This window comes from Vombatus ursinus, unplaced genomic scaffold, assembly GCF_900497805.2.
Source record: "Vombatus ursinus unplaced genomic scaffold, bare-nosed wombat genome assembly UNPS02000749.1, whole genome shotgun sequence".
In the NCBI taxonomy this organism is placed as follows: domain Eukaryota; kingdom Metazoa; phylum Chordata; class Mammalia; order Diprotodontia; family Vombatidae; genus Vombatus; species Vombatus ursinus.
This window is the reverse complement of record NW_020940527.1, coordinates 26,464,757-26,487,620: the sequence shown is the minus strand read 5'-3', so window position 1 is coordinate 26,487,620 and position 22,864 is coordinate 26,464,757. Positions and strand designations below refer to the sequence as shown.

Genomic DNA, 22,864 nt, shown 5'->3' with positions numbered 1-22,864 from the left:
GGGGAGTAACATTTTGATAAAGTAGTGTTTTAGGAAGATAAATCTGTTAAGGATAAGAATAGATTGGAATGAAGAGAGGCTAGATACGAGGACTCTGGGATGTTCAAGAGAAATTCTATAGAAATTCCTTTTGAAAAGATTTTTATCACTGTATGTATGGTGGTCCTATTCAGTCTCTTGTTCTTTATAGCTTTTTGTTATTGAGCTTCATGGCTGTTCTGTGAAGTCCGTAGTATAAATTTTGAATACATTCATTCTTTCCTTATTTGCCTTTTGTTAATGTCAAGCATGGCACATAAAATGTTCTACTGTTGCTATGCAACTGTTAAATCCAATATTTAATGCCATTCAGTTTTATTAATATTAACATCAGTGAACAGAGGGCTAGCAAAATATGATTGTACAATATCCAGGCAACACAATTTATAAGGATTTAAATGTATTGTTGCATGTATGGCCAAATGTATTTGCTATTTTGAGAAAAGTTAGTTATAGTTAAGTGTTTTAGCTCATAATCATATTATGAGTTTCTTTCTTTTTTTTTTTCTTCTTGAGGCAGGTAATTTGACCTTTTCCTCCCTCACCACTTTCTGAGCTTTGGTTTTTCTGATTGTTTCTGTATAATTAATAAAAATCTTACTTTTTAATATACTTATAAAATACTTCCTTTTTATTCCTTTTTACTCTTTTCTCATGTTCTGCATCATTTTCTCTTTGATTTCCTTGTTGTCTACTTTCTTTCCTTAGTATATCTCTACTTGACATATTTAACCGTAGAATTATAGAATGTTAGAGCATAGGAGAGAACTTCTTTATTTAGTTGATCAATAAACAAGCATTTATTAGCACCTCCTGCATGCCAGTCATTAGATGATTGAGATATAGAAACAAGAATGAAATTGCCCCTGCCCTCTATGAGGGCAAGGGGGAGAGATGGGGGGGGTTGGTTTGGAGGGAAAAGTTCAATTATAATGAGTTCACTTTTGGGTGTGTTGGGTTTGAAATGTCCACAGGACATATACTTGGTGTATACTTTGGGAGGTTCCTTGCAGTTCTGTAGTTTTCCAAGTGAAAGAACAGTAGATGTGCTTTCATCATGCCATCAACAATCATTTATTAAATTCTTATTATGTTCCAGGCACTGTACTAAATACAGAAACAAAAATGAAATAATCCCTGTCCTCAGAGTTTACATTGTGTTGGGGCAAGCATTAAGTACACATATATGCAGATACAAAATAGAGTGTAAATATAAGTAATTGGTTGGGAGGCAGGGGCCGCCAGTGGCTAGAGAGATCAGCAAATATTTATTCTTGAGCAAGTACCTGCCTGTAATACCATCTAGGTATTTATATTACACATTTAGTAGTTTCAAATAATGGTTGGAGTTTTTACTTTATACTAGACATGAAATCTGTATGTTACAGGTGAAATTTTTAAAAATAACGAACTCCGATAAAGGTAGGGACAGTGTGGTACAGTGGGAAAATGTAGAATTCAGATTCAAAGAGAGATATTATAAGAAAGACAACTTTTAAAAATGGCATTTTCTTAAAAATAAATCTTGCTGAGGTGTGCAGAATGAGACAGTTTTCTTTTTTTCTTTTAAAATTCAATTTTATTTTATTATCAGTTCCAAATTCTTCTCCCCACCACCTCTCCCTCCTCCCATTGAGAAAGCAAAAAAAAAGAGAACTCATTACAAATATGTATAGTCATGCAGAACAAATATTTGTTTCAGCCATATTCCAGAAGAAAAAGAAAGAGAAGAAAATATGCTTTAATTTGCACTGAGTCCATTAGTTCTCTATTTGCAGGTGGATAGCATTTTTCTTTTTTGTTGTTTTTGTTTGTGTTTTTAGTTTTCAACATTTACTTTTGTAAGATTTTGAGTTCCAAATTTTTTTCTTCCTCTCTCCTTCCGCTCTCCCCTCCCCCACACAGCAAGCAATCTGATATAGGCTATACATGTACAATCATATTAAACATATTTCCACATTAGTCATGTTGTGAAAGAAGAATCAGAACAAAAGGGAAAAACCATGAGAGAGAAAAAACAACAAAAAAAGAGGAAATAGTATGCTTTGATCTGCATTCTCATATTTTGATCTGCAGACTCCATAGTTCTTTCTCTGGATGTGGATAGCATTTTCCATTATGAGTCTTTTGGAATTGTCTTAGATCATTGTATTGCTGAGAAGAGCTAAGCCTATCATGGGTCATCATCACATAGTGTTGCTGTTACTGTGTTCAGTGTTGAGGTATATTTTTCAGACTTGGCTATTGTACGAATTTGTTTTGCTTAACTGTACTTATAAGGGAAAGTCTTTATTTGGGAAGAGGAAAGTGTTAGTGTGGAGAAGTAGTAATGATAGTTACTAAAAAAAAAAGTATCAATGAAACATTTAAAAATAAATAAGAGTGAAGAAGAAAGTTCATAGGATCATAGCTTTAAGGCTGTAAGGGACCTCAGAAACCATGATGAAGAAATTGAGGCCCTGAGCAGTTAGGTGATTTGCTTAAGGTCAACACAGGAGATAGGGGTATAAATTCAGGTCCTCTGAGTGCTTTTTCCACTGTTTCATGCAGACATGAATAGACAAGGCAGTACAGGTGCTATTGTGTGTTAAATTTAATATGTACTTTTTTAAGAAGTGAATGTTGTGGTGAGATGTCTTCAGTTGCAACTTTTTGTTGTTACGAGGTTATATCATGGTGAAGTGATAATGTCTGGAAATGCCTGTGTTGCAAAAATAAAAGGCATTAATAAAATTTATTTTTTTAAATGTTCTAGAACCTTTAAAGCTCTTCAGAACCTGGCTCCTTTCTACTTTAATAGTCTTTTTAGACTATCCTGCAAACATTCTATGATCCAGTTACAGAAGCCTACTTACTGTTCCTTGAATTTTACATCTTCAGTCTTCATACCATTTGTACTGGTTGTCTCCTGTGCTTACAATGCTCTACCCACTTACCTCCACCTCTTAGTTTTCCTGGCTTCCTTCAAGAGTCAACTTAAATCCAACCTTCTTTAGGAGGCCTTTTCAGATCCCTTCCACTACTAAAGCCTTTACCTCTCAGATTACATATCATCTACTCTGTATGCAACCTTGTGTGTGCCTAGCCGTTATATGTTGTTTCCTCTATTATAGTATAGGCTCCTTTAGGACAATGTCTGTTTTAGCCTTTCTTTGTATCCCCAGAACTTAGCACAGTAATTGGCACATAGTAGTGCTTAATAAATATTTGTTGATTGTCATCAGACTGATCCATATTCAATCCCAAGTCTTCAAGACCTAGAGGTTTAACATTTCTGTAAATTTTTTTAAGGCTTTGAGGAAGTATAGAAATCATGCATAGATTTTTCACTAATGTCTTCTTCATAGTTTCTGCATCTTTTTTTCCTTTCCTTTTTTTTTTTTGTATTTTGTTTTAGGGAATTTCATTTTTAGAAGGAAGGAGTTAAGAGAGTTGAAGAGCAATTGCTCTTGGGTGGCATAACAAGAATTCAACTGTCCTTTGCCTATTTATTGTATATTACAATATAAACAGCTGAAAAATCAAGTGCTGTCTTGTAGCATTTACATAGCTCTTAAATGTTTGCAAGATGCTTTACATTTGTAAATATGTCTTATTTGATCCTTCCAATAACGGTGTGTGATGAGTGCTGTTGTTATCTTCACTTTACAGATGAGTAAACTGAGGCTCAGAAAGCTTAGTTTAAGTGGCCTTTTCCAGGGTTACATGGCTACTAAACATGTGAAGTAGGATTCTAATTCAGGTCTTCCTGACTTGAAGTCTAGCACTCTATTGAGTTGTACATCAATATTCAGAAAATAGAATTCTTATCAACAGTTAGACATTGCATAGGTTAAATAGCAAGTGCACTTCTCATCACCTCCCCCCCGCCCCAAGATGCTAACACAGTGAGATTGCAGATTCTTGCAAACATTTTGAAGGGTAGTATTCAGTGAGAGTTAAAAAATTGATTGTACTTTTCGTTGCAATTTTTCTCTTGCTAGAACTTCATCCCCCCAAAATTATAAAACTGAAAAATTCCTATCTGCACACAGAAATATTCATACTCAATTTGCAATAGCAAAACAAAAACAAACAAAACCAGCCTATATGTTCAATCATTGAAAAATGGTTATATAAGTTATATATTAATATAATGTAATATTTTGTGCCTTGAAATGACAACTATGAATCATGCAAGAAATTTGGAAAGATTTTTATGAGATGATAAAAAATGAATTAGCACAACCAAAATTAGATAAATGAGGATTATAGCTATTTATTTTTTAAAGACTAGGACAGCAGGGGTAAAGGTGGCCAAACTTTGGATTGGCTTAGCCTGGCAGAGGACACAGAAGAGTAACATTTTCTTTTCCCATTGACTAATTCCTTTGGTTTTGCCTAAAGACTAAAAATTTTGTTTAAAATTTTCCTTTTGTATGTGCTTGATCACTGTAGGTTTAAAATTGGTTGCATACATATACATACATATATATATGTATTATATAGACTACATATATTGAATTAGTTATATTTTGGATTCTACCACCTCAATGAAGAAGTGACTAAGAAGATGAAGTTGAGAAAAAAGTCTGGATTTGACCAGATACATACAGAAAAATGTTCTAGCTGTGATACCAATTTAAAAAGTACTCAGGGATCAGTTTTCAAGAGAACTCATAAGGAAAGATTCTGAATGTAGGAAAAAAGGATCTTTTGCTTCAACCAAAAAATAATGTTATCAATACACAGATATAAACCAATATGCCTAGTTTATTATCTCTAAAATTTTCAAAAGAATGTTATATTGACATATTGAAAGTACCACTAGGAAAAACATGAAAAAAAGAACAGATGGGCTTTTACAGCTGATTTTGTCACAGTTGACTGAGAGGTGTAGAGAATATTAAAGTTCCTCTGTTTCTACTGGTATTAAAAATTCATTTGATTCAGAGCAAAATGCAGTCTTGATGGCTCTCTCTTCAGACATAATGTCTTCCAGTGCATTAGAATTATATAAACTATTTGACTATGATAACTGTTCAGTAATTCATTAAGTATTGACGTCAATAAAGATGTAAAACAGGAAGGCATCCTCAGCAGAGACATTTGCAGTGTCACAAAAGATCCCATACTGAGTCAATTCAGTTCAAGAAGCATTTAAGTACAAGGCAGTGGCACAATCCCTGAAGAATTAAAGTGAAGAACATATAAAAAGCAAATGAGAGGTACACAGTGAGCAAGCCTAGGCTTTATATTAGCAACAAAGATTTGTCTAAGAAAGTTGGGGGGAAAAGTCCCTGTCCTCAAGGACTTCACAGTCTTATGAGAGAGAAATCATGTAAGCAACTATATTCAAACAAGATATATGAAGAATGAATTGTAGATAATCTTAGAGGGAAGGTACTAAAATTAAAGGGGAGATTTCTTACAGAAAATAGGATTTTAGCTGAGGCTTGCTGAAAGCCAGGATGTGGAAATGAGTAGGAAGAGAATTCCAAGTATAGTGGACAGCCAGTGATGATGCATGGAATCAGTAGATGGAATATCTTTTGTGAGGATCATCAGGGAGGTCATTGTCACTGAAATGCCAAATGTGTGGTGGTGGTGGTGGTGTGGGAGGAGGGTCAGGTTATGATGCACTTTAAAATACAACAGTATTTTATGTTTTATATTGGAGGTAAAAGAGAGCCCCTGTGGTTTATTGCATATAAAGGAGGAAGTGGCATGGTCAGATAAATCTGACAGCTGAGTGGAGATTTAGGAAGATAAATTTGATAGCTAAGTGGAGGATGAACTGAAGTGAGAAGAGACTTGAGAAAGGCAGACCAACCAGAAGACTACTGCAATAGTACAGGTGTGAGATGAGAGACCCTGCATCAGGGTGATAGTAGAGTTAGAAAAGAATTGTATATGAGAGATGTTACAAAGATAGAATCTGTAGGACTTGGCAACAGATTGGGTATGGAGAGGTGAGAGTAGGGAGTGACCCCTAGGTTGAGAGTCTAGGTAACTGGGAGGATAATGGTGCCCTTGACATTAATAGGAAAGTTAGGAAGAGGTAAGGGGTAGAGGTAATGAGTTCTCAGGTAGAGTCAAGATACTCGAGTAGTAGAAAGAAGTATAGCCTAAGTCTATCACCAGACCTCTTCCACAAAGATCTAAGAAACATACCAGATCTCATTCTGATCAGGAAATCCAAAAACAAGTCAAAGTGAGTAATTCTTTCAGCCCATGGAGGCTTAGGTAGACAGAGATTTCTAGATATTAGGAATGGTGTCTTGTTAGCAACGTGCCATTTGAAGCATTCCAGAACCCAAGAACTAAAAGAGCTAAGACTAGGGACCAAGGCAGAAAGAGGTCCCTAGGGATCTCCAGACTATTGCAGGGTACGTGAACAAGTGCCATCTGGCAGCTGTCACTTACCACCCAGTTTTGGGTTACAGATCCAGCATGGAGAACAGTCCAAGGAGAGAGGTTGCTAGCAGATCCCTAACTGTATACTGACAAGAAAACAAGTTCTGGAAGCAAACTGAAGCTATGTGAGTCTGATCCCAGGAGCAGAGTGTTTCTAGTTTTTAGCCCAGGGTGGAATTCTGCAGTGGAATAATCAGGGCAAAAGGCCCAGATCAAAGGGGAACCTGCAAAGCCTCCCAGTGACTAATAGTAGTTGGGTCCAGCATCAGTCTACTGAACCTCCCAACCAGGGACAAGCCAACAGACCTACACCTGGGTCAGGAACTTGTAGAACTCAGACCAGGAGGGTAGTGAGAAGACTTTGCCCTGAATCTCATCATTTTGGGAGCCCTGCAAGCTTGCTGCTCCCCACTTCCACCCCATCTGAGCTGTGAAATTAGCTGACAGATATAAGACAAAAGTGTAGACCAGAGCTTCTACTGCCTAGCACTAACATAAAGTCCAAAGTAAAGATGTAGGCTGCAAGAATGAGCAAACCAAAAAAAGAATCCCACTGTAAAGAGCTATTATGGTGGCAGGTAAGCTCAGTACGAACCCAGAAGAAGAAAATAACTTGAAAACATCTACGAGCAAAACCTCAAAGAAAAAAAAACACAATTTGAGCACAAGTTCAACCACAATTTCTGGTAGAGTTAAAGAGTTTTAAAAAGACCTAAAAATTATTTTAAAAAACAAATGAGAATAGTAGGTGAAGAAATGAGATCTGTGGAAGAAAGATATGAAAAGACAACACCTTGGACCAAGAGGTACAAAACTGTTCCCAAGAAAATAACTCCCTGAAAATTAGAATTGACCAAATAGAAGCTAATTACTCCATGAGACATGGAAAGAAGAAACAATAAAGCAAAATCAAAAGACTGAAAAAATAGAAGAAAATATAAGATATCTCACAGGAAAACAACTGACCTGGAAATCAGATTGAGGAGAGAGAATTGAAGAATCATTGTGTTACCTGAAAGCCATAACTAAAAAGAGCCTGAACATCATTTCAAGAAGTCATGGGGGGAAGGGTGGAGAGAAGAAACTGACTAGATCTCTTAGAACCAAAGGACACAGTGGAAATAGAAGGAATCTACTAGTTACCTCCTGAAAGAAACCTCAAAATAAAAACTCCTTGGAATATTAATAGCTAAAATCTAGAGTTTCTACATCAAATTAAAAGTACTGTAAGGAGCCAGCAAGGAAAGATTCAAATACTAAGGAGCAATAGTCAAGATCACACAAAATTTAGTTGATGCTGTCACAAAGTTGCTGAGAGCTTGGAATATGATATTCCAGAAGGCAAAATATTTATGCTTACAAACAAGAATAACTTAACCAGCAAAAGTGAGTATAATTCTCCAAAGGAAGAAAATGGATCTCTGATGAAACCAAGGACTTCGTTTCTGATTTAAAAAAAAAAAAAAAGTCCAGAGCTGAGTAGAAATTTTGACATACAATCACAGTCAAGGGAACATTTAAAGGTAAACATGAGCTTACCAATCAAAAGAGACTAAACAAGGTTAAAGTATTTACTTTCTTATATGAGGAAATGATACATTTGACCTCTCAGAACTCTACCATCGGGGGTCACACTAATCTAATTAGAGAGCCTTAGTGTGATTTTGTTATGTTTTGATGATCTTAAAAGAAGAATGGAAAGGGTATGGAAGAGAAGGAAGAGGGAGTAAGAATGGGCAAAATTATCTTATATAAATGCAGTACACAAGTAGAAGTTTATATAACAAGACGGAAGTAGGGGTAAATGGGCAACACTCAGAATGTCTCATCTGAACTAGTTAAAAGGAGGAAAGAATACATAAGACACATCTGCAGTTGAGTACAAGAATACATTTCACCCAACAAGGATACAGGAAGGAAAGGAAGGGGATAAGAGGGCATGTAAATTAAAGGAGGGGTAAGTTGGAAGCAAAAGAATTTCTTAAGGAGAAGGCAGAGAAAAAAAGAGAAGAAAAAGTGTAAGAGAATAGAATAGAGGGAAACAGCAGTTATAACTGTGAATGTGAAGGTGATTAACTCACCCATAACATGGAAGAAGTTAACAGAATGAATTAGACACTATAATCCAACAATATATTTACAGGAAACACACTTGACAATGGAAGATACACACAAAGTTAAAATAAGGGGATGGAGTAGATGCTGTTAAACTTCAGGTCAAATAAAATAGGCATGGATAGCAACCATGATCTTATAAAATAATAACAAAAATAGACCTAACTAAAAGAAATAAACAGGGAGCTATATTTTATTAAAAGGTACCTTAGGTAATGAATTAATCCTTACACTAAATATAGATGCACCAAATGGCACATCTACATTCTTTATTTTTTAATAAAGTTTTATTTTTTCCTGTTACGTATAAAAATAATTTTTAACTTTTTTTTAATGTTGAGTTCCAAATTCTCTCTCTTCTTCCTCATCCCCCTCCATGAGTCAGCAAGCATTTTCATATAGGTTATACACATACAGTTCAGGAAAAAATATTTCCATATTAGTCACACATCTATATTCTTAAAGGAAAAGTTGAATGAGTTTCAGGAAGAATAAACTATAAACAGTAAAACTGTAATATCTCAATTTACCCCTCATATCTATATAAATTAACCAAAGAAAAAAGAATCAAAGGACTTGTACAGAATTTTAGAAAATGATAATCCTCTGGAGAACATTGAATAGGCATGGAAAGAATACCTGTTTCTCAGCTGGGCATTGGTACCTTAATAAAAATTGGCCTTGTATTATGTAAAACCTCACAGAACAAATGCAAAATAGCGTAATGCAATGAAAATTACATTAAATAAAAAGCCTTTGTGGCAAAGTTTGAAAATTAGTTGAAAACTAAACTTAATCCTAAAAAATGAGTGAGTCAAAGAACAAATCATAGAAACAACGATTTCTTTAAACAAAATGGCAACATGACAAAATTTTGGGAATGAAGTTAAAACAGTACTTAGAGGAAATTTTGCATCTCTAAATGCTTTCTTCAGTAAGAGAGAAAAAGAACAGATCAATGAATTGGGCATATACTTTTTAAAAGCTAGAAAAACGACAAATTAAAAAACTCCAATTAAACACCAGAATAGAAATCCTGAAAAATAAAAGATGAACAGAATTGAAAGCAAAAACACCCATTAAATTAATAAATAAAACTAAGTGGGTTTTTCAGGGTAGGAGTGGGGAATGCTCGATAAAATAGACAAGCCATTAGTTAAATTTATTTTTAAAGAGAAAACCAAATTACTAGCATCAAAAAATGAATAAGGTAAATTCATAGCCAGTGAAGAAGAAATAAAAGAAATTATTAGGAGCTGTTTCACTGAACTATATGCCAATAAAATTAACAACTTAAATGGGTAGTTACAAAAATATAAATTGCTCAGGAAAACAGAACAGGAAATAGAGTACTTAAATAACCTCATCTTGGAAAAACAAACTGAACAAGTTATAAATGAATCCTCAAAGAAAAAACCCCAGGACCAGATGGATTTGTAGGTGAGTTTTACCAGATATTTAAAGAACAATTCCATTATTGTTCTTTTTTTAATTAATTAATTTTGATTTATCAACAATCACTTCCATATGCTTTTGAGTTTAAAATTTTTCTCCCCCTTCCTTCCCACCACCCTCCCCAAGATGGCACACAGTATGATAGGGGCTATACATGTACATTCCTATTAAATATATTTTCACATTAGTGATATTGTAAGTAAGAATTAGAACCAATAGGAGGAACCACCAGAAAGAGGAAACAAAACTCAACAGAAGAGGAAAAAAAAATAGCAAATACTATGCTTCAATCTGCATTTAAATTCTATAGTTCTTTCTTTGGATGTGGATAGCATTTTCCATCATGAGGCCTTTGGAGATCAGACTTTTTTTTTCCAAATAAGAGAGAAAGGAGCATATCAAATTCCTTCTATGATACAAATGTTCTTCGTACTTAAACCAAGGAGAGTCAAAACAGAAAAGAAATCTGTAGAAAACTATCCCTAATGAATAATGATGCAAACATTTTAATTCAGATGTTAAGGAAATTACAGCAACATATCACAAAAATTATACACTATTACTAGGCTGGATTCACATCAGGAATTCAAGGCTGGTTCAATATGAGGAAAATTATGAACGTAACATTAAAAACAAATAATTGATTATATAGATTAAGATAATAAAAGGTTTTTGCTAGAAACATATAATTTGTTGAGTGACAGCATCCATTTCTGTTAAAAATACTAGGAAGAATAGAAATAAATAGAACTTTCCATAAAATGATAGGTAGTATCTACCTAAAACCAAGAACCAGCATTATCTGTAACAAGGATAAGCAAAGAGGCCTTTCCAGTAAGATTAGTGGTAAAGCAAAGGATGGGCAGTATCATCACTACCATTCAGTATAGGGCTAGACATGCTAGATATAGCAGTAAGATAAGAAAAAGAAATTGAGGGAATAAGAACAGGTGAAAAAACAGCAAAATTATAACTTCTTGCAAGTGATAATGATATACTTAGAGAGCCCTAGGAAGTCAGCTAGAAAACTAATTGAAAAAATGAGCAATTTCAGCAAAGTTATAGAATGTAAAATAAACCCAGATAAAATATCAGCATTTCTAGATACTACCAATAAAATTCAGCAGGATTAGATAGTAAAAGTCTGTTTTAAATGTTTAGGAGTCTGCTTTCCAAGGCAAACAGGAACTATGTGAATACAATTACCAAATACTCTATCCAAATACAGATCTACATGGTAAAATAGTAATTGCTTATGGGTAGGCTGAGCCAATATAATAAAATGACAATAGTATCTAAATATGTTTACTTACTTCCATACCAATCAAACTACTAAAGGACTTTATAGAGCTAGAAAAAAATCATAACAATTCACCTGGAGAAATAAAAGGTTACAAATATTAAGGGAAATAATTTTTTGTTTTTAACATGGGAAGGAAGAGGGCTTGGATGAACCAGATCTCAAACTTTACTACCTAGCTGTAATTTGTTAAAAACAAAAGAAAACAGTTTAGTACCAGGTAGGAAACTGAGAGAGATTGATCAGTGGAACAGATTAGGTACACAGTATGAAGAAGCAAATTATAACAGTAGTCTACGGTTTAACAAATGCATAGATCCAAAATATTGGAACAAGAATTCATCATTTGACAAAAACTGATGTGAAAACTGGAAAGCAGTGTGGCAGAAACTAGGTATAAATCAACATCTCACTACATACTAAGACAAATTGCAAATGGGTACAAGTTTTAGACATCATAAACAAATTAGAGGAACATACAAGAAATTACCTGTCACATCTATTCATAGGGGAAGAGTTCATGACCAAAATTACAAAAAAAGCCAGAAACTGAGGGGAAGGGGAATCTTTGCAATGTTTTTCTGTGATAATGATCTCATTTCTAAGGTATTTAGGAAATTTATTCTGTAAGAATAAGAGCTATTCCCTAATTGATAAATGATCAAAGGATGTGAATAGGTGCTTTTCATAGAAAGAGACCTAAGCTATCAATAGCCATATTAAAAAATGTTCTTAATCACTCATGATGAGAAAAATGCAGATTCAAACAATTATGAGGTATCATCTCACATCCATCAGTTTGGATAAGATGACAAGAAAGGAAAATGACTCACGCTAGAGGGAATGTGGGAAAATAATTACTCTAATACACTGTTGGTGGAGCTGTGAACTAGCCCAACCATTCTGGAGAAAAATTTAGAACTGCCTGAAAGCTATAAAAGTATGCATACTCTTTGACCCAGCAATCCTACTAAGTCTGTACCCCAAATAGATCAAAGTGAGAAGAAAAGGACTCATGTGAACAAAAGTATTTATGGCAGCTCTTTTTGTGGTGGCAAAGAATTGAAAACTTAAGGATGTCCATCAGTTGGGGAATGACTGAACAAGTTATGTGTATGTGACAGAATGCTATTGTGCTATAGCATATGACAAAGAAAATGTTTTCAGAAAAAACCTGGGAAGACATGTGTGACCTGATAAAAAGTGAAGTAAGCAGAATCAGAGAAACAACATACATAGTACAGCAATATTGTAATGATAATCAACTATGACAAACTTGGTAACTGATCAGTACAATAACCTATGACATTTCCAAAGGACTCATGATGAAAAATGCTACCCAGATAGAGAACTGGGACTCAGAGTGCAGACTGAAGCACATTAGTTTTTGGGACATGGCAAATGAGGGGCATTTGTTTTGCTTGACTACACACATTATTTATCTGTTTATTTATTTATTCATTCATTTATTTATTTATCCATTCATTCATTCATCCATTCATTCGTTTATTTATTTTTTTTGGTGAGGCAGTGGGGTTAAGTGACTTTCCCAGGATCACACAGCTAGTAAATGTCAAGTGTCTGAAGCCAGATTTGAACTCACATCCTCCTGACTCTAGGGCCAGTGCTTCATCCACTGTGCCACCTAGCTGCCCTTGACTTTACATATTTATGAAAGGTTTTGTTTTTCTTGCTCTCTCAATCGATAAGGGAGGGAAAGAATTCACAATTGCAAATAAAATGAAATTTAAGCAATAAAAAACATGAAAAGTGTGTTCAGTTTTAGACATACTAAGTTTAAGATATCTGTGGTTCAAGATGTCTAGTAGGCAGTTAGCAGTAAGAGACTGAAAGATCATAGAGAGGTTAAGGCTGATAAATCTACATAGAGAATTAAAATGATAGGAGGTGTTAGGTGTTAAGATTATCAAGTGAAATAGGATAGAGGGAAAAAAGAAAAGGTACCAGGACAGAGCCTTGAGAAATATATTCTCATTTAGGAGATGAAACCTGGATAAACATCTAGCAAGGGAGATTGAGAAAGAGTGGTGGTTAGTTGGTATGAGAAGGAGAATGGGTCAGAGAAGTATCATGAAAACCTAAATGAGAATATTAAAGAGAAGAATGTTGATTAACAGTGTCAAAAATTGCAGAGAGGTCAAGAAGGATGAATATTGAGGAAAGATCCTTAGATTTCACAATTAAAAGCACCTTAGTAACTTTAAAAAAAGCAGTTAAAGATGAGATTAGCAGTTACATTTCAGAGGGTTAAGAGGGCACTCAGGAAATAAGGAAAGGACTTCAGAAAATCTTTCAGTGAAATCCACAATAATATGAAAAAGATTGGTCTAATATGCATACTGAAGTGGATAAAAAAAAAAGTACCTGAGTTTCTCTAGTATTGCTGAACCTAAAATGGTATAGGAAGAAATTGTTCTACGTTGCATTTAAGGTGTTTTACATTGTTAACATGGTCCCAGACTGCTAGAGGCAACAAAAATCCGTGTTTTTAAGTTAATATTTTTGTGATTGTCTATTTCTGGGAATCTCAGAAGAATCAAAATTGCAAGTCATTCAAAGGGTCTTGCAAAGGTGAGCATTGTATGGGGTTGAAGCTTGTTTCCAGTGATGACCTGCATGTAAGAAATATGAGACTCATTATTGAGTATTTCAGTCAATAAGTGTCTGTTTGCCATCAGTGTGTCAGGTACACGGCTAAACGTGGGAGGTTACCAAATGAGTAGAGAGAGGAGAGCCAAGAAGTCATCAAAAAGAAGGTAGAGCTGATTATGTGATTAGATTGTGATTTAAGCAATGAACAGGGACAGTAAGAGGGACTTTAGTTTCTTGAGATTAGAAGAACTAGAAGGTGGCTCCTGTGGGGGCTTATGGAAAGAGAAAGAATCAGACTATGTGGGAAGACTGGTGGAAGTTGCTCTCTGCTTGTACTCACCTAGATGAGCCACAGAAAATATAAAAGTGTAGAACCCATCATCGTAATTATATTTTTTGTAATGAAATTTTACCTGTGTACCTTCCTTGCAAATAATGCAGATTCTCTATTTTGACCACCCTTTCTGATATATTATAATACAGGAATTTCTGTGGGCATATGAAAATAGGCTCTTATCTTTTTTTTTTTTCAGTTTTATAAATAAGCAGCATTTTCAACAGAAAGCACAGAGAATAAGGGAAGGTCTTTTTCATTAGACATGGCCATGTGATAGTACTAGGATATTGCTATTTTGAAATTTTTAATTTTCTCTTGGGTATAGTTGGTGTTTTGGTTTTGAACACCTGACTATCATCTATCTGCTCAATTGTGGTCAAATTTAATCTGAACCTTATACATTATGTGTTAGTGATTGTGACTGTAGCAGAGAAGTTAGGTGAATTCTATGAAGAGAAAGCAGGAGTATTGTTCTTAGAGTATGATTATCTTATTCAGTAGTAAAGCAATTATTTTTCATTCTAAGTACTTCCTATTCTAAGAAATTCCTAAATTTTAAATTTAATTTTAGTCTACAATTTAGAAAGTTTCTACTTAGATTCAGCCAATGGGTCAGAATTGCTTAGTAGGACAGAAGAGCAGTAGTGAACAAGCAGAAAAGAGACATCTTTTGAAATTGAGTTTGTAGGTTCTAAGAAATTGGGTGTAGGATATAAGAAATATCAACACATTTTTTGAAAAGTGTTCATATGTATATGGAATCAGCAGTGAATATTTATGTTTTAAGTTATTTCTACTAATGTCTAGCTTTATTTTTTTCTTTGGATTTGTGTGGGATGTTCAGTAAAAGTATAGAAATCCTTTTGGACTTAAAGCTTGCCTTACTTTCATCCTGCATTTCTTCACAAGTGACCCAGGGGTCTTTAGAAGACAAAGTCCTTTTTTCCCCCAGCAACATATAAATACTAAGTGTAGCTGCTATAGAGCTACTATTGCACATTTTTGGTGATACACTAACATTTTTCCCCTTTGTTCTTAGGGTTTGAAAGTATCCTCGAAGGGCTGTTTGGACCTGGCTTATTAAAAGATCTCAGTTTATTTAAAGGTATTCAGTCTTTTTTTGTTTCTGTTCTGCTTTCCTAATAACAGAAACACTAGTCTCCAGACAGTGTATGTTACCTTGGTGATTTGCTCTTCATTCCCCTCCCTCTTCCTTGTTCACAGTTTCTTATTGGTTGAAATTACACACACACACACACACACACACACACACACACACACACACACACACATTCTTGTAGCTAGGAGCATAAATGTTTGACATAAATACTTTTATGTAAGGCAATTATACACACACACATATAGTGCTAATATGGAATTTAGCACTTTAAGGCAAAGCATTATTTTCCTTTCTAGTAAATAATTATTTGAAACTGCTTATAAGCATATTCTTTGTTACCATAAGTAATTTTGTGACTTAACCTAATTTGCTTTTGCTATAATTTTACAGACTGTGAACCTGAAGGTGTTTCTGATTGGACTTTTAATGAAAATTGTCTATTCTGTTGCTTAAGAAGGGAAAAAATAAAGGTAACTATGAAGCTTATGCAACTTCATGTCTGGTATAATTTTTAAAGTTCTTACCTTTTTTAGCTGTGGAAAGGCAAGATCAACCCATAAGTCTATGTAAAATGTACATATAACCCAGTATTCCTGGAGGTATTATCAACCATTATTTATGTTTAGATAGTCTGTGCATTATTTTCTTTTTGATGATTTTAGGTGCCAGCTAGCATTGTTTCATTTAGATGAGTGATTGATTTTGTGAAGCTAAAAAGACAGCTAGGCAGAGGAGTCTTGTATTTTAAATTTGAATTGTACAACTATTTAAATACAGATTCTTAGCCTGTGAATAATACAATTTATAGGGTAAATAATCATGTTCTTTGTAAATAGAATAGTAATTTATGTTTATATTGTCCAAATACTCAAAAGTTAATATTATTCATTGCAAAATATGTATTATATATTTCTCCTATATTATTTTGTGAGCTCCTTGAGGACAGAAGACTGTCGGTTTTCATCCCCATCTCATTTTGCATCCCCAATGCTTAGCACATGACTGGCACATAGTAGGTACTTAATAAATGTTTATTGATTAATTGACTTCCTTATAGAGACCTGATCATAATACTAATTCTTACAACAGATATACTAAAGTGATTTATTTTGTGTAATTTATAGTGTTTTATAATTCATTTGTATAAATTGTGTGGCCCTTCGCAAAATTGAGAAAGTGCCTTTAGGTTGAATATAGTTTGTTTTGGTTTTTAAGAATTAGAAGCTTACTACTTTAATTTCCTGTAGCATTTAGTTATAATGAGGTGTTCCATAGCATTTATGCTTTTATTTCTATTATCATTCTCCTAGTCTTGAGTCATTAGAAACCCTCATAGTTCCTTCTCATTCCACATTGATTTAACTGCTAAATCTTCTTGATTTTCCTTCATGTACTTCCATCCATTTCCTACTGGTCACTATGCTCATCCAACCTCATTACTTAAAGCATGGGCTTAAAACATGGCCTCATAGTCACAGGATCACAGATCTAGAATTGGAAGGAACCTGAGAGGCCATCTAATCCAACCCCTGCATTTTATAGGTGAGGAAAATAAGGTCTGAGAGGTTAGGTGATTCACTTAAAGTTGAACAGAGGTAGGAAGCATCAGAAGTGGGATTTGAACCTAGATTCTTTAACTCCAGAGTCCGTTCTTAGCTCATTCAACTGGATTTATATTGGTTATGTAACTAATTTCTGTATATTTGTTAGTTACCCTATCTTCTCCAGTTCTATTCTACACACTATTATGTTACTTTAACCAATCGCTTATTTTATAAATATTCATCTCTGCCTCCAAACCTTCCGTAGCTCTTCTGTAGAGGATAGGGACTAAACACTTTAGACTCACATTTAATGCCTTCCACAGTCTTAATTCCTACCCAACTCTCTAACTTTATTTTCTTCTTTTTCATTATAGCAACTCTCTTTTCTTCCAAACTAGTCTATTCTCTGTTCTCCGTTATGTATTCTTAGTTTCTTACAGTTGCTTGGAGTTGGGGGGTGGGGTTCCCCTCTGCTTGAGACTGCTCAGTGCCTTGTTTCTGCCTGATAAGCCTGCAAGGACCAGCATCGGTTCTCTTCAAAGCCTTCCTTGAGGACTCTAGCCTTCTTCCCCCTCTACTTTCTTAAAGGATTTATTATCTGTACCAGACATTTGGTACTCATCACTCCCTACTAAAGCAGAAAAGCAGGCTAATATGCTTTGGAAAAGTTTTAGTAAAAGGAGATGAAGTGAAAAGTAATTTTTCATTAATGATCCTTAATATTTGTATTATGTATTAATTTTAAGTACAGTTCATCTACATTCTAATTTGGTCCTGTGAGATAAGAACAGATATTGTTATCCCCATTTTGTGGATAAATGACTTTCTAGCAAAGGTGGAGCTGCAACCAAAACCCCGCTGTTTTGGTACCTCCTCCAGTACTTTTCCCACTAACACCTCAGCGAACTTGGAACATTTCATTTAACCCAGACATTATTCTCTAAACATTTCATTACCTTGAGATTTTCTACTTTGGTGTTTTTCTGGTTAACTTGGCAACTATATAAAAAAATCTGAGTAATGATTTATTTGCTAGGTGAAACTTATACTCATGGTGTCATTAGGAAGTAAACTCAACTCCAAATCAGAAGTTAATGTGGATATTTGGAGAATAGTTTTCCTAGTTATATTTGAGAACATGATAGATTTTAAAATTGGTTTAATGATTTAATAATAAAACTTAAGCCTCTGTTCTCATAATGAACATCGGTTCAGTGAGGAATACAAAGGTGCCTCAAAGGTTGGGTAATCTAGTTAAAGAAATAAACAAAAAGATAATTATAAGTGAAAAAATAATTGATAACCCATTTGAGTAGTAAGGGCAATAAATGCTATAGAAGTTCGGAGGAGGTGAGAAAATAGTGTAGACTGGTTTGGTGTAGAAAGAAACTTGTGTGTAGGAGGTAGGGCTTAATTGGCTTTAAAGGTCAAGAAGATTTATGTAGTTAAATGGAATGGATTATAGGATCATAGATTTGTAACTGAAAGGAACCCTGGAAGTCATCTAGTTTAACTTCCTCATTTTACAGATGATGAACTGAGGTCCTGAGTGGGAAGTATCAGAGGTGGAATTTCAACTAGAGTTCCTCTGACTCCAGTCACCATTTTTTCCACCATACCACTCAGTGTTTTTTACAAAACCTGCTGGAGCTGTGTTCATTGGCGAATAAAGTTGAAAAGGATAGGTTTGGGTTATATTTTGGATACCAGGCTAAGAAGATAAGACTTCTTGTAAGCATGGGAAAGATATTATAGGATTTTCATGAAGAGGAATGATCAGATTTAGGTAAAATAGACCACTTAGTAACAATGTGTACCTTAGATTAGCTGTGGGAAGAATTGAAGACACTGAGATCAAGGAGGCCTCCATTCGCATTGTCCAGTTATGAGGTAATTTAAGTAATTTTATTTTAGTTTTTGTTGAGATTCCTTGGGGAAGGGAATAGGGGGGACAGCGAAACCTCTATGACTAGTTTAAATTTGGGGGGAGCTTTGGCTTGCTCTGTTTCCAACCTGAACTAATTCACCCCTCCTTAGGTAATCTTTTGATCTCTCCACTCCTGGGGGCTCGCCATATTGATTCTGGACATTCAGTCAACTTAACCTGGGATCAGGGATTGATTGTAGGCATGTGCCATGAGGCCCAGCTACTTATTTATACTTTAATAAAAATGAGTCCCAGCATAGGTCATACTTACACTAGGCTTATTTGTATTTTAAACTTTATCTCTCATTTTGGAATGGCAGACTTCAAGTCACCAGGATTCTTGAAAGACTTGGTGTATATAAATGATGAACTCACTCTTATCAGTAGTCTTTGAAAAGTAGTGGTAAAAGGAGAGGTGTGGCAAAGCTGAAGATGAACCAATGTTTTCAAAATAGGGAAGAATGTAGAATGTTCAAATTATAGACTGGTGAGAATGATTTTGATGCTTTTTTAAAAAATTTATTTATTTTTAGTTTTCAGCATTCACTTCCATGAGATTTTGAGTTTTAAATTTTCTCCCCTCCTCCTGACGGCATGCAATCCGATAGGCTCTGCATATACATTCATGTTAAGCATGTTTTTTCATTAGTCATGATGTACAGAAGAATTAAAATTAATGGGAGGAACCACAAGAATGAAGCAATAAAACAAAACAAAGAAAAGGAGAGCAGATAGTATACTTTGATTATTTCTTTGATGCTTGATTAAATTCTGTATTACATTAATAAAAGGGTAGTTCTAAAGAAGTTGGAAAAAAAAGGTGTGATCATCAAGAACAAATACTGACTGATCAAGAACAACTCCTGTCAGACTAGTTTTACTTCCTTTTTTTTTCCTTTTTTTTTTTTTTTTAAAGGCAGTTGGGGTTAAGTGACTTTGCCCAGGGTCACATAACTAGTAAGTGTCAAGTGTTTCGTCTGAGGCCAGATTTGAACTCAGGTCCTCCTGACTTCAGGGCCGGTGCTGTCTCCACTGCGACACCTAACTGCCCCCATTTCCTTTTTTGACAGAGTGACCAGGCTGATGGATTAAGAAAATTCTGTGGAGATGTCTATTTCAATAATGCACTTAAAAAACTCTTATTTTATCTATGAGAAGCAGCATGGTGCATAGTGGAAAGAATACTAGACTTGAAAGGCAGGCTATCAGGGTTCATATTTTATCTTAGACATTTGCTCAGCAAAGTCTTCTAAAGAATCTTTAGTTTCTTCTCTAAAATGAAGATAATAGTATATGATCTCACAGTAAGGTTGTGAGGAAACTACTTTGAAACCTTAAAGTACTAAACAAACTTGAATTATTATTGATTTACAGTGGAATGTTGTGCCAGATCATAGTACAATTAGGTGGGTTTGGAACTAATTGACTTGGCCAAAAGAGTAGTCCTTAATGGGTCAGTATAAATTTGGAGAAAGGTATCTAGTCCAATGCCACAGGAAACTGTCTTGGCCTTTTGCTGCTTAATATTTTTGGTCATTGTCTTGGATGAAGGCATTGATGGGATGCTTCACAGATTTGCGGATGACACAAAGTTAAGAGGGATAACAAAAACAATGGATGCCAGAAACAGATCCTACTCCAGTATTCCTCTGCTCAGCTGTCAGATTAATCTCCCTAAAGCACAAATCTGACTATGTCAAACCCCACCCCCTACCCTCTTCAGCATACTCTCATGGCTTCCTATAACCTCCAGGATCAAATGTAAAACCCTCTATTTTAGCCATAAAATCCTTTTATAACCTGGTCGTCATCTGCCTTTCCAGTTTTCTTATGCTTTATTCTTCCCTCTCCCAACATACTCTGTGACCAGTGACATTGGCTTCTTTGCTATTCCTCAAACAAGACACAACCTCATTTGCTGATCTCACACATTTCCCAATTCCATTCATTTCAACTGGATGTTGAATTCTTGTCTTCCTCATCACCTCTTGGCTTCCCTGACTTCACGTCCCAGCTAAAATCCCACCTTTTACAAGAAACCTTTCCTGATCCTCCTTAATGCTAGTGCCTTTGCTCTAAGGTTATCTCCAACCTATCTTGTCTGATTTCTCAGTTGTACATATTTGTTTGCATGTTGTCTTCCCTGTGAGTTCTTTGAGAGCATGGATTTTTTGGTGGGGATGGCGAGGTGGGACTGTGTTCCTAGCACTTAGAACAATATGTGGTGCATAGTAGGTGCTTAATAAATGCTTATGGACTTGACTTGATCTGACTCTTAGGAGATCTCAACAACTTAACACAATGGGCTAAATTTAATAAAGTGAAATTAAACATAGGTATGAATGTAAAATTTTGTGCTTGGTTTCATAAAATAATGTCACAAGTTCAATATAGGGGTTATGTGACTGGATAGCAGTTCCTGGGTGAGGGGAGAACCCTGGATGGTTTTGGTGATGTGCAGTCAATGAGGGATATGGCAACAAAAACCTGTCCAGTCTTAGGCTGTCTTGAGAGAGAGCTAGCATACAGAATAAGGGAGTTGATAACCTGTCTTCTTTTACTCTGCTTTGGTCAGACCATATTTAGAATATTTGGTTCATTTGTGTCTAAAATTTTAGGGAAGATTTTGTTAAGCTGGAACTTGGCTAAGGAAAACAACCCAATATTAAGGAAATTAGAGATGTGATGATCATTTGAAGGAACTTGGGATGAATAACCTGGAAAAGAGTAGATTTGGGGGAGACACGAAAGCTGTCAAAGTATCGTAAAGTCTTAAATATAGAAGAGGTCTTAGTCCTATTCTGTTTGTTCCCAGGCAGCAGAATTAGCAATAGTAGACGGAAGGTGCACAGGCAGATTCAGGCTTGGTATAAGGAGGGAAAACTCTAATAATTCAAGTTGACCAAAAATGAAATAGGCTGCCTCTCAGGGGGGTTTCTCATAGGATCAAGAAAAGGCCGGATAACCATTTGTCAGATGTCTATTATAGGAGGGATTTCAGTTCACGTATGGATTAGACTTAGATGACTTGAGGTATCTCTAAAGAGATTCTGTGATAATTAATATTTTATCCTTTAGGAATTTTGCAAGAGGATCAGGTATGTGGGGGAGATTTTTGGTTTCCACTTTTTTTTAATGGTAGTGGCTGAAATGCCTCAGAAATTAAACTCTGTTTCTGAAGTCCATTCTCAAGGGTTAATTATTTTGGGGGACTTAGGTCAAAATAGCACTCAGAAACTTCCATTTTTATCTTGGGGAGGACAAGTTGGAGGTATTAGGTGCAAAAGAATGGGTTAAATTCCACTAAGTCTTACAAAGGTCAAGGAACCTTTTTCTCCCACCTTAAGACCCCCAGATGCTGGGTATTCTACAATGTAATCTCACTTTGCTCTTTCATTTCTCCTTTGTTATATTACCTCCCTCAGACCATGTCTCTTCTACACCATCATTTGTTAATCAGTTGAATTCATCAAATACTTATAAACTGCCTGCTACATATAAAGTACTATGAAGAATAGGACAGATGAATAAATGTCCTTACCTAATGGGGCAGATACATAAATATCTATTATAGAAGGTCAGATATAAGTGTTACGACAGTGATATACAGTGGGGGAATCAGAGAAGAAAGGGATCATATCTAGTTGGAATGAGGAAAGCCTTGTTACCCTGCTACTCTCTGGCCATAACATCTGGGGTCTAGTCACGCAGGAATCAACAAACTATAGGCTAAGGGCCAAATCCAACTGGCTGCCTATTTTTGTGTAGCTTATGAACTAAGATGGTTTTTAAAAATGTAAAACATATTTCCTAGATTACACAAGAACACCCCTTGTAGTGGCTTAATCATTTCCACTACCTCTGGTGCCTGTCATATCTCTGCTCCAGGATGAGGAGCATCTAAAGGATGCTACATGTGTCATATCAGACAGGGAATGAAAGAGTATAAGAATCTCAGCTATGGTTCATTAGTAGTGAGAAAACAAGAGCACAGGAGAGTTTCTACTTATTTGGGGAG

At 35.2% G+C, this 22,864-nt stretch overlaps 1 protein-coding gene across 4 annotated transcripts in view; it reads left to right on the top strand.

The window, feature by feature from the left end:
* The window catches only part of LCOR (ligand dependent nuclear receptor corepressor), a 136,106-nt gene that overhangs the window by 54,557 nt on the left and 58,685 nt on the right, over positions 1–22,864 (top strand). For 2 of the 4 annotated variants that reach the window (XM_027859605.1, XM_027859609.1), the window contains exons 3-4: positions 15,295–15,360; positions 15,766–15,845. The exons of the other annotated variants lie outside the window; for them this stretch is intronic. The gene's annotated coding sequence lies outside the window, so the exon portion shown is untranslated. The remainder of the gene's footprint in view (positions 1–15,294; positions 15,361–15,765; positions 15,846–22,864) is intronic. 4 annotated transcript variants of the gene reach the window in all.